The sequence below is a fragment of the Peromyscus maniculatus genome, chromosome 2 (assembly GCF_049852395.1).
Source record: "Peromyscus maniculatus bairdii isolate BWxNUB_F1_BW_parent chromosome 2, HU_Pman_BW_mat_3.1, whole genome shotgun sequence".
NCBI lineage: Eukaryota > Metazoa > Chordata > Mammalia > Rodentia > Cricetidae > Peromyscus > Peromyscus maniculatus.
This window is the reverse complement of record NC_134853.1, coordinates 136,751,542-136,764,792: the sequence shown is the minus strand read 5'-3', so window position 1 is coordinate 136,764,792 and position 13,251 is coordinate 136,751,542.

The window sequence follows — 13,251 nt, the reverse complement described above, 5'->3', positions numbered from 1 at the left end:
TAGCCTCCTACCATTTTAAAAGTTTAAGCTTTGAACAAAACTGCCATACCCCTTATTGCCAGGGTTTTGTCCAAACTACGCTTTGAGATCATTTACATTATATCCCTATTTACCAGGCCTAAAAGATAATTTGCCTTGCTATCCAAATTCATAGAAAAGATACCTTGCTAAACAGATTTCAAAATAATCTTTGACTGTTCCTTTGTTTAAAAAAATTCACCATATTGGCTGCTCTCAGTAATCAATCACCTATATCTCCTGATAAATTAAATACAAAAATGCTTCTAGATGTAAAGTTTTTATAAGGATATGAATGATTAGATATAAAAAATGTTTAAGAATGTTAAGAAATAGTTTATTATATGTGTAATGCAAGTCATTGAAATAGAAAAATATACATATAAACATCTAGATATGTTATAAATGATACATAAATCTCACTAAATAACCTAGAGATACTGAGGCTGTATACATAAGTTAGATCTATGGATAAAGTTTTTATTGAGGTCTGAGATAGATATATAGGCTTTAAGAATGAACTTATGCATGCCTTAATACAAGAGTCTATGGACCTCCCCAGAAGGGACACTGGGGCTAATTATAGGCCATAGCTCCTCTGCTGTCCCAGCAAAGGTTGATCCTAACTTTACTGAAGAGATTAAGATCATTGTACAACCACCTACAAAAACAATTCAGATTCATGCAGGGCAACACCTACAGGAGCTACTAGTTTGGATTCTAGGGTTTATGGGTTCAGGAAATTAAATATTCCAAACCAACTAAACACTTAAAATACAGGGAAAAAAAGATAATTGGCTTGCTAGACATAAGCATGGATGTTTCTTATATTTCAGAAAAAGATTGGCCAAGTACTTAAGACGACTATTACTCCTTCGTCTCTTACAGGCCTAGGTCAATCTAAAAATGTAGTCAAGCCGGGCAGTGGTGGCGCACGCCTTTAATCCCAGCACTCGGGAGGCAGAGGCAGGCGGATCTCTGTGAGTTCGAGGCCAGCCTGGTCTCCAAAGTGAGTTTCAGGAAAGGCACAAAGCTACACAGAGAAACCCTGTCTCGAAAAACCAAAAAAAAAAAAAAAAAAAATGTAGTCAAAAGGTCAGAAAAATCTAATGCTCCTATCTGGATCAAACAATGGCTTTTAAATACTGAGAGAATTGTAACTGTAACCTGTCTGGTGGAGGAGAAACTTAAAAATAGGGCATATAAAGCCTCCCACCAGCCCTTAAATCACCCCAATATCTTTTTATTTAGGAAAATCAGGCTCATAGACTGTTACAAGTCCTTAAGAAATTAAATACAATTTATTAAAGCCAAGGGAAATCTCACAGCCTGGCTTGCCATCTCAAGTCATCCTCAGAAATCAAAAAAATAATCGTCATTGATGTATAAGATTGCTTCTTTGCCATACTTTCTCAACCTAAAGATTGTCAGCATTTCACTTTTAGCTTGCCTGCTCACCCTGCCGCGATGGAGGCCAAAGCTGACATACAGAACAGGAAATGCGAGTTCTGTTTATCCAGGACTCATTCATTGAGCAAAGTTCCTCATTATAGATAGAGATTAACTATCAGATCTGTCAATTATAGCTTCCTCACAGTCCCCCAACCTATATGTATGTATACATGTATATGTGTATACATGTATCTTACAATACATTTATTGTACAGATGATATTATATTTATATCAAACTATGAAACAGGAGTCTATAGAGTAGCAAATAGCTCTGCAGGATATATTGGCACCTTTTCTTATGTCTGTCCAACAATTACAAATTCTCTCCCTATGGAAGCTTACCCACGAGGCTTACATCCTTATGATTTATGGTTATGAAATAAAAAGTAATACACCATATCTTTCACAGCTTTTTAATTTTAGGAATGCCTTGAGCTCATATATAAACAACAGCCTTACATATACTTCAAGAGCTCTTAAGAATTGGTGCTTAATTTTTCGTATCCCCCACGACAGGTATTCCTCATCACCACCAGGCCAAGCCACAAAGTTACACCTAAGCCTCTATGATCCCCTCACTGGTATTTAAAAAGGTCCTGATGTTTTCATAACGTCAGGAGGAGGACACATGTCTTTATAGGATATTGACCCGCCTTTATGAATCCTGGATTGCCTGGCCACACCATATATTGGCAGCTGCAGGACAAGGCGCTCTAAAGCTGCCAGTCTAAATACAGGCTGTTATTTACTTCTAGATTCTTAATATTGAGCTTTGAATTTATAAATAAATTGATACAATTCCAGACCCTTTTGAAGAACTGTTCATCAATGATATCAGAACTTATAGAAATATGATTAAAACTAATAATTCTGTTCTAAATGTATTTATCAATTTTTGTCAAAAGACTTGAGAAATATATAAATGACACATTTCAGATTTCATTCTGGCTATCCTGATGTTTTGTTGAGGCTCCAAGGATTCATAATTTTGCTCTGATAAAGTTCACCACTGTTATATTGCTAACATGTCTAAGATTTTGTCTATTAAAAAGGTTCTTATAAGCTTCAGGAGATCACGCCGGTGGTGGTGGTGGTGGTGGTGGTGGTGGTGGTGGTGGTGATGGCAGCACGAGATCAACATTTGCCAACGCCCACAAGCCAAGAAGGACTGGGAGGAATACAACCTGACTGCAGTTTATATCTCCCACTTACAAATTTTCTTTTTCTTCTCTGGGGGTGGGGTCAGACTGCCCACAATTGCAGAATTTATTAGAGGGAGGAAAGCGTAGGATGCCCCTATTCTTACTGCAAAATTCATGATGCCATTTCTCCTGCTAAGGAACAGGTAATTGGGAGAGAACAGAACAGCCCAAGCAAAAAAGAGCTGTCTTCTGGCCACTTGTGGCCGGAATTTCCCTGGCCACCTCCGTCTCTGCAGGCCTGGCGGGAGGAGCCCTGGGCCACTCCCTCATAACAAGGGCTCACCTATCTCAACAACTTCGGCTTCTGCAGCATCCTTGTCCTCCCTTCAGAGATAGCTAACCTCTCTTGCACAGGTTGCCCTATAAAACCGACGGGCCTTGAACCTGCTGACAGCAGAAAAGGGTGGGACATGCCTTTCTCTGAGGGAAGAGTGTTGTTATATTAATGAGTCTGGAATGGTAGAAACCCAGATAAATAAGCTACATAAACTTAGCCTAGAGCTACATAAGCAGCTATTCTCTGCCGCGGCAGATGACTGGTGGAGATCATCCATGTTCTTTCTCCCTTTGATTCCTCTCGTAGGACCATTAGTCAGCATCTTGTTTGTTTGTTTTGTTTTTGGTTTTTCGAGACAGGGTTTCTCTGTGTAGCTTTGCGCCTTTCCTGGAACTCACTTGATAGCCCAGGTTGGCCTCGAACTCACAGAGATCCGCCTGGCTCTGCCTCCCGAGTGCTGGGATTAAAGGCGTGCGCCACCACCGCCCGGCTAGTCAGCATCTTGTTATTCGTAACTTTGGGTCCTTTTGTAATTGGTAGGCTAACCCGATTCATCAAAAAACAGACTCCCTGGCATCTAAACCTATACAGGTCCATTATCATCAGCTTGATCTTGCCGATCAAGGCCACACAGAGCCTTTGGGCGATGACGGTCCTTTGGGAACTGCATGAAAACCCAGAAACATGCAAGCTTGCCCCACTTGGAAAAAGCTTGGGTACCAAGGAAGGTGTGAGGTCAATGGCACTGCAGGGGGAGGACCAAGCTTTCTGCCTCTGGGTCCCCCGAGGAATATCCCTAATTGCATAGGGGTTGGTGTCTAAGGATGAAAATACATCCAGGGCCCCTCCTCCAGCAAAAGACACCTATAATAAACCGGGAGGATCAGGGCAATGTTTCTCCTCCTTGGTTAACGCCCATTTCCGCCAGGCAAATTTGTACCGCCACCTTGGACCTTCATAAATAATTAAAAGAGAGGAGATGACAGGAGCCATAAGCCTAAGCGACCCTTGACACACATGCTGCCATATTTGGGCTTCTCTCCTCTTTTCTTAGATCTAGGCCTTGCTTAAGTCTCCATAGCACCAGAACCTCTTCCCACAGATACCAGAACCTCTTCCCACAGATACCAGAACCTCTTCCCACAGATACCAGAACCTCTTCCCACAGATACCAGAACCTCTTCCCACAGATACCAGAACCTCTTCTCAGATATCAGGTGAAGGAGCTGCAGTTAAGCAATTAGGCAGTTAGACAAGGTGGATAGATAACCTGCAGAGCCACATTCCCTGCTGGCCGAACAGCCCATTACTAAGTCCCTTCCTGCTTGCAACCCCCATAATTAAGTCCCTTCCTGCTTGCAACCCCCTTTGCCTATCTATATATGCCTTGAGAGTAAAATAAAACTTTGGAGCTTGCTCAGACGTCCTGTCTTGCTCTCATTCTTGTGTCTCTTGTCCCTCTCATTTGCCGGCCCTCCCTTTAGGTCCCCATTGAAGACCCCGCTGGCTGGGGCATGACTGAGCCAGGTATGGTGGTGCACACCTTTATTCCCAGCACTCAAGAGGCAGAGGTAGGTGGATCTCTGTGAGTTTGAAATCAGACTGGTCTACAGAGTGAGATCCAGGACAGTCAGAGCAATATAGTGAGACCCCTGTCATGAAAAAACAAAACAAAACAAAAATTAAAAAAAGAAAAAACCAAAAAAACCAACAACAAAGCAAAGCAAAACAAAACAAACCAACAAACAAAAAAAAAAAAAAAAGAAAAAGAGAAAGAAAGAAAGAAAGAAAGAAAGAAAGAAAGAAAGAAAGAAAGAAAGAAAGAGGCAGGCGGTGGTGGCGCATACTTTTAATCCCAGCACTTGGGAGGCAGAAGCAGGTGGATCTCTGAGTTCGAGGCCAGCCTGGGCTACCAAGTGAGTTCCAGGAAAGGCGCAAAGCTACACAGAGAAACCCTGTCTCGAAAAAACAAAAAACAAAAAAACAAACAAACAAACAAAAAAAAAAAAAGAAAGAAAGAAAGAAAGAAAAAAGGAAAGAAAAGAAATATGACTGGCATTGTAGGAACACGAAATGCCTGTGTAGGTGGGTAGGACAGGTGGGTAAGACAGGGAGGCTGTGAACACCCAGGGAGTAGGTTGCCATCTGCACCCAGTGCCCTGGGAGAGGCCAACGCTGTTCTCAGCACCTTGACTGGCCATCTTGCCTGCAGAACTCTGAGAAATCAAAATTCACATGTTCAAGCCACTCACCCATCTTATTCTGTCAAGACATCTGGGAGGATAAATGAGTTCTTTGTTTTTTTCATCTAGAGGCAGAGGATGGTCTGTTTTGTATAATCAACTCATCTCTAAAATGAATTGTCACTTTTTTCCTGGTTTTTGGAGACAGCGTCTCACTGTGTAGCTCTGCTGGCCTGGGACTCGGACTGGCTTCCTTCTTGTGCCGAGCCTCTGGCCTCTGCCTCCCGAGCGGTGTGTGGGTGTGTGTGTGTGTGTGTGTGTGTGTGTGTGTGGTGGTGGTATTACAGAAGTAAAGCAGCGTGGCCCCCAGTGCAGCCCCCACAGAACCTGACACACTACCTGGAACCTAACATTTCCCGGAGACTCGGGGGCGACCGCCCCTGCCACAGAACCTGCCAGCTTCCTCTCACTCGTGGGGAAGGGTTTGGTGTGTTCCCTGGCTAGTTCATCTTGTTCATCCCGTTCCATCTTAGCTGTTATTCGTTCCTGCAGGAGAATCTCTGCAAACAAAACAACCCCTTCTCCCCGGGAGCCCACACGAGCAGCAATGCTTCCGTGAGGGGAAAAAAAAAACCCTTCAGTTTTCTGTCCTCTGCCCAGAACGCCGCTCTACAGGGAGCAGCCCTCCCTGGGCCTAGCCGAGGACTAAAGACTTACTACACTTTCGCAGGTGCACTGTTTACGGAGAACAATCGGCAATTTCCCCTTGCCCGTTTATGTGTGATAATAAAATAAACCTGTGACTAACAGGATTCCTTGTTTATAAAATACTGTTTTGGGGTGGATTTTTTTTTTTGCATTTCAATAAACATTATTCATAAGCCTAACTGTAAAAAGCACTTTGCAAGCCTTGGTCGGGAGAGCTGCGGGAGGTGAAGATGGGATGAACTGGAAATGCATTTAATCAGAATGCATGTTTACTGTAGTGTGTTGGGGGGTGTGGGGGGGTCAAGTTCTTGATGGAATGGCCTGCCCTCGGGTGTCATGCCAATCCCCACACATGGCTAACAAGTTGCCAAGGGCTCAGGGGGTGGGGTGGGGTGGGGTGGGGTGGGGTGGGGTGGGGTGGAGTGGGGTGGGGTGGGGTGGGGTGGGGTGGTGTAGGGGGAAGGCTAGGTCTCCAAATGGTGGCACAATTAAGAGAGTATGAGGATTTAGGATGTCATCCTCATAAACTTGAAGCTGAAAGGGCCTTGTTGAAGAAAGAGGGTCACTGGGGGGAGGGCATTTGAGGGGTACAGTTTGTCCCTGGTGTCTGTCTCTGTCCTGTTTCTCGCTCCCTCTCCTCTCACGCTGTCCCTTTCTGCTCTTTCTCCACGCTTACTCCACCACAGGCCCAGAGGAAATGGAACCAGAATGCTATGAATTTAAATCATGAGGCAAAACAAAACAAAACAACAACAAAAAAACCCCTCCAACAAAACAAAACAAATACCTTTCCTCCCCGCCCCCCCCCCCAAGATTGGCCTTGAATGCACTCTGTAGGGCACAGCAACCTGGGAGTTTTGAGCCGGCCGGTGAGTCATCTGTCTAAAGCAAAGAGTGCCTGAAGCAATGGCTTTCAACCTTCCTGCAGGAGCCGGGATTATAGGCCATATCAGTAGACCTATCAGTTTTAAATTCTTTCTGGAAACCATCCCCCCCACAAAAAAAATTCTTGCTTGCAGGCGTTTATTATGTCACAGTTGACTAATTTATAACATTGTTACAACTGTGTGGCAACGTGGAGTGAGAAGGCCAAGTCTTGGCCCCCAACTTTGTGAATACACAAACCAGCGAACCCTGGGGGGAGGTGAGAAGAAGCCGCCCCTGCAGAAGAGGATTCCTTAAAGTAACAGCAGTAGACAACGGGAAGGTTTGGGCAGCGAGTTGGTGTCTCCGGAGAGGCCCGCCCGCCCGCCTGCCTGCCTGCCTGCCTGCGATACCAGCCCTCAGGAGCCCGAGGCTCATGCCTGCCTCAAACCCCAACAAAACGGACTGTTGGAGCAAGGGCAGATCAGCCAGTGGGGCAGCAATCTGCACAAGGGTCACCTGCAATGTGGCCTAAAGCCATTTGTAGACAGTAAAAGTGACATGCAGAAAGCAGAGAACGCCTGTATTAATGGTTCTCCACCTTCCCAAGGCTGCGACCCTTTAATCCAGTTCCTCATGTTGTGGTGACCCCCAGCCATAAAAGTATTTTGTTGCTACTTCGTAACTGTAATTGTGCTACTGTTATGAATCATCGTAATGCAAATATCTGATATTCAGGATATCTGATATATGACCCCTTTGAAAGGGTCTTTTGATATCCCCATAGGGGTCAAGTCCCTTAGGTTAAGAACTGCTAGCCTAGAGACAAGCCCGTGTGTCTCTGTCTGGCATTTGCCTTGCAGAATGTGACTTGAGTAGCATGTGTCCTGTGGAAGCCTGGGGCCTGGCTATGTGTTGCAAGGGCAAATTCCTGGTTGGGTTTTAAAAAAAATCGGCGGCAACTTCATACATCTCTATCCTGGGTTTTGCACCCCACACCACCCCCAGTTAGACCCCCCTGGAGTGCTGCTTTGTCTCAACAAGCCCCTCCTCCTTCCATGCCAGTTTTCTGAACCCACCGAGTTTGATCTTGGGAGGCCCGAGCATCAGGACGGGGTTATTTACTAGAACACGGGTAACTTACCGGTGGCTACACACTGCTGTCCGTGGGGCCTTCCTGAGTACAAAGCTAGATGGCTCCTCTTGTCTTTCCTCTCATCAAGACTCAAGTATACAGCAGCACACAGGCTTGCTTAGGCCAAATTTAGCTTAGTGGAACACTTTTTGATTTCTGCTCTGCCTGTTTATTTGGAGAGACTGACCCACACCTTTGGGTATCAACATTTCCTCTCTCATTCGCTACAGTGAATTTATTTGGTTTCAATTTGTGATTCACAAGTATTTTTCTCAGTGTAGAATTCACAGACCTTGGTGCCAGGTCGGGTGAATAACTGTTAATCTAACCAAAGGGAGACCATTCAGGGCTTGGTGGGAGGCTTATTGGTGACCTAAGTGAAGATCTCTAACAGGCCTGAGTACGGCAAACACAGGCCCTAGAAGGGTAAACATGGCACCCACAGGTGCCCTCCCCCCTTGCTAAAAACTGTCGGATTATATTCGGTAAGCGAGCCGCCACCAAGGTTTATTGTCTTATTTAGCCACTGACTCATTCCTGAGACAGAACCCCAAGGTCCAACAATCACAAATCATGATCCGGGGGCTGGAGAGATGGCTCAGCAGTTAAGAGCCCCGGCTGCCCTTCCAGAGGACCTGGGATCAATTTCCCCACACCCACATGGCAGCTCACAACTGTCTGTGACTTCAGGTCCAGGGGATGCGACACCCTCACAGACATACATGCAGGCAAAACACCAGTGCACATAAAATGAAAATAAAGAAATTTTAAAAATTCATTATTTGGCTAACATGTTCAATCAGAATTTACCAGCTCACCCTAGCGCAGACTCCCCTTTTCTCCTTAAATCCCCGCTGCTGCCCAAAACACCTGCCTGCTTACTGCTTGCTGTCTGACTTTGTGGTACCCCCCCTCCCCCCAGTAACAAGTCTCCTTTTGTGCTGAAAATTTGGTGTCTGGGTGTGTCCTGCACAATTCCGAGGGGGCTACCCTCCCTAACGCTAAAAGTTATGTATGCCCCACAAGGGATCGTGATGGTGTGTATCAGAAGACTCAAGTGAGGTTGAGGTACTGTATGTAGCTCAGGAGACAGACGGCTCACCCAGCACTTACCACACAGCTGGGGGTGTGTGATACCAAATGCTTATAATCCCAGCACTATGGAGGTGGAGGCAGAAAGATCAGAAAGTCATCCTTGGCTAATTAAGTTAGAGGTCAACCTGGGCTACATGAAGCCCTGTCTCAAAAAAAAAAAAAAAAAAAAAAAAAAAAAGAAAAGAAAAAGAAAAAAGAAAGAAAGAAGAAAAAGGCAAAGGCAGGTGGATTTCTGTGAGTTCGAGACCAGCCAGGTCTCCATAACGAGTTCCAGGACAGCTAGAGCTACACAGACCCTGTCTCCAAAAACAACAAATACGAAATAGATAAACAAATGAACACATAAGAAAATTCAGCCTTGCCGGTCCTGCCAGGACTGCTGAGGGCCTTCTTGGAACCTTTAGTTACGCTTGTAAGCCTGTCCCATTCTTTTTTCTCTTGAGACATTTCCTTAATGTGTTTGGTGGCGGAGCCTAAAGAAATGGCAATACAAGCACCTTTAACTTCCACTTTCTGTGAACAATTAGGGAAAGATGAGTTTAGTACCAAACACAAATCCTCATTTTGAGCGGGAAGATCCGAGGCGGCATGCTGTCCCATTGAGTGTTTCTGTTGAACGCGCATTTTACCCTTCTTTCTGAGAGTGGATCCTTCCTATCTGAACCCCTGGGAAGCTATTCAAATAGGAAAGAGCCAATTCGCCATAGACCCAACAAAGGCCCTAGAAGTGGGCGTTGGGAACGAGCGCCACCTGGTGGTGAAAAACCGGGCTACATGAAATTTCTCCGGCTGAAACAGTATCAACAAAACCTAGCGGGATTTCTTCTTTGTGGTCCCTACGGAATGTATCAGGGGGCCGTATTAAGTGAAAGAGCCGGCTGGGTTTAATATAACGCCATTATAGTCGCAATTATTTTCATCCACACAGGCCCCAGGTCTTGATATGATGTCTGGAAACACAGTATACAGGTAGGTTGAAGGCGTCACTACATTTTCTCTATTTGGTAGTGGTTGCAGATCAACTGGCAGGTCTTGGATAGCTTTTCAAAGCTGGTGTAGGGAAGCAAGTCGCGCTGATGTCAAGCCTGTCAAGGACCACTTTCCCTCTTCCCCCTCACACTGAAGCTCCAGCACCACCGGAAGTGTTTTTCCGATTGTTTGGAATCAGCTGGAAAACCGCCAGTTGCCCTGTTTTCATTTTTAAGGCATGACCTTTAGCTAAAGCCAGCCACTGAACCCATGATTTTCCTGTATGAAAAGGGAAAGATGGGGGCTGGAGAGATAGCCCAGTGGTTAAGAGCACTGGCTGCTCTTCCAGAGGATCTGGGTTCAATTCCTAGCACCCACATGACAGCTCACAGCTGTCTGTTAACTCCTGTTCCAGGGCATCCTCATACACACATACATGCACATAAAATAAAAACAAGCCTTTTTAAAAAGAAGAAAGAGGAAAGATTAACAAATCAGGAGATGATTTAAAAAAAAAAAAAGAAGGCAGCTTTCAAAGTAACAGAAGTCTTGGTCCACCATCTTTGGGGAAACACCCACAGCTAGGATGCCTCGGCTACAGAAAACTTTCTGGCCAAATCTATCTGAAAGTCTCCAGCAGTTCCAGGAGTTTAGAGGGCCCTTTTGAGTTGTAAGATGTGGGCTTAAGGCTTAAGACTTTGAAGTTTTGCTGCAGTGGGGGTGGGTAGGACTCAGTACCTTTTGCTAGCACTGAAGGAGGTCATTTTCAGAGGACTCAGTCTTTGAGTTGTATGCCGTGATGTGTTCAATTGCCCTCCATCAGTGGATCAGAAAAAGCCTTCTTTGGGGATGTAGCTCAGTTAGGAGAGTGCTTGGCTAGCACGCAGGAGACCCTGAGTCCCACCCCCAGCATTGCATAAACTGGGCGTGGCCAAAGGCTTGTCACCCCCAGCCCCCCACCCTAAACTTAGGAGGGGAAGGGGGAGAATTAGAAGTTTAAGATCATCCTTGGAAACATAGTTCAAAGCCAGCTGGGCTATGTGAAACTTGGTCTCACAAAGGAAAAACAGCTTTCTTTACTTGGAGGAAATAAATTTTAGCAACAGGCATCAAGCTTTGTTGTGTCTAGTCATAAGATTTCAAGGGAGCAGAGAAAGTTCTGTGATGAGTGGTTGTGTGGTTTGACTGAGCAATGTCCTCTGTAGGCTCAGGCCATTGAACACTTGGGTCCCAGCGGATGGTGCTGTTTGGAGCTGTCTCGGAGGCACAGTCTTGCTGGGGAAGTGTGCCACTCCGGGTCTTGAGGGAGTATGGCCTCGCCGACTTCCAGTTCACTCTCTCTACCTCACGCTTCCGGTTGAAGATGTGACCTCTGCTTCCCTCTCAGGCCCCTGTGCCCGTCTGCTGCCATACTGCCCCGACATGATGCGCTCTTTTCCCTGTGATGCCATAAGCCCAAATAAACTCTTCCCTGGCCTTCACGGTTGGCAGAGAAATGCTTCTAATCCCCCAAGCCATCTGGCCGGCCCCTACCTGAAGTGTTTATTGTCTTCCCAGAATTATGGGTTATAATAATTTTAACAATTTTTAGAGCAGTCATCCCACTAATATTTTTCAAAATTTGACCATTTGGTTTGTTTTACCTGGAGTGTTGGGGTACAGAGCTTTTAACAGTGAAAGGTTTGAGGACCCAGGAAGGACCTGGTACCCATCTAGACCCTCTGGAAGTAGATATCTTTTAGATATGACTTTTCTTTTTCCAAGTGTGATTATTATTATTATTTTATTGTCAATATAACGTAAGCTGGGGTCATCGGGAAAGAGGGAATGTCAATTGAGGAATTGCTTTCATGAGATGAGTCTATAGGCAAGCTTGTGGGGTGTTTTCTTGATTTATGTGGGAGGGAGGGCCCAGCCCACTCTGGGCAGCGCCACACCACTCCCCACGTGCTCCTGGATTTTACAAGGAAGCAGGCTGAGCAAACCACGGGGAGCAGCCAGTCAGCAGCAACCCTCCGAGGCTCTGCTTCAGTACATGCCACTAGGTTCCTGCTTGAGTTTCTGACCTTATTCCTCACAGTGATCAGCCGTGACTGGGATGTACAAGTCAAAGAAACCCTTTCTCCCCGAGTTGTTTTTGGTCGGTGTTTAATCAAAACACATAGAAATGCATTAAAAACACCAAGTCTCGGGCGTTGCACACTCCGTAGCTAAGGTGAGAGCAGCATCAGCCAACCACTTGGGTCCGTTATTGGGGCCAGTCTACTCTGGAACCCAGCCGGGTCTAAAACATAGTTCAAGTAAACCTCCAGAGCTCAGAACACAAGTCTGTGGGCTTGGACTCAGAGCCAAACTCATCTAGGGCTCTAGTTATTTCAAGAGAGTGACAGAGAACAGATCTCTAGTGGGTGACTTGCTTGCCTGTAGTGTAGGAAGACCAAAGATCTAACGGCTTTGGTCCGACTGTGGGTACAAGTCTGAGAAAGAACAACGTAGACAAGTTACATTTAACAGAAAGATTATGGGATTGGGCAGTGGAAGTGGGCAGATGCAGAGACTTGTAACAATGTCTGCAAAGCATTTGCAGATGGAGAAAGGGAAGCGGTGGGTATCAAAGGGACGTGAAGCACAGAGAAAGCTGGCCTGGCTCCAGGGTGGCGCGGGCCTTATTTGAACACACTTTGCATTGTTCCCTGCCTGGCTCTGATTGGCTGAAGCTTGCTGCTATGACTGGCTAGGACACAGCTGTTTGTTTCCAGGGCAACTCCTAGCTTAGATTTCCTTTCTTTTTTAAAGTAATTTATTTTTAATGCACAAAAGTTACATTACAGGGTTGTTGTTTTTCTTCCCCTCAGGGTTTCATGTAACCCAGGTTGGCCTGGAACTCAATTTGTAGTAAAGGATGGTCTGGAACGCCTGACCCTCCTGCTTCTACCTCGCATGCTCACAGGGTGATCTACCGCCCCCTTCTGGCCTCCTCAGGCATCAGGCACACATGGAATTCTTAGTGGTTGATAGGTATGGGCTGAGGATGGCTGGCACATGATGATAGACATTATGATGGGAATGTAAGCAGACACCTCAGACAACTTACCTGTGCTCACGTATGTGAGTGTGGTAGTCCCACATATATGGAGAAGCAATGCACTTCAGCAAACCAAAGAAACAGTATTTGGTTTTTCAAGACAGGGTTTCTCTGTGTAGCCCTGGTTTGTTCTAGAACTTGCTCTGTAGACCAGGCTGGCTTCAAACTCATAGAGCTGCCTGCCTCTCCGTCAGTCCGTCCATCTGTCTGTCCGTCCCTCCCTCCCTCCCTTCCTTCCTTCCACACAAGGTCCCATATAGCC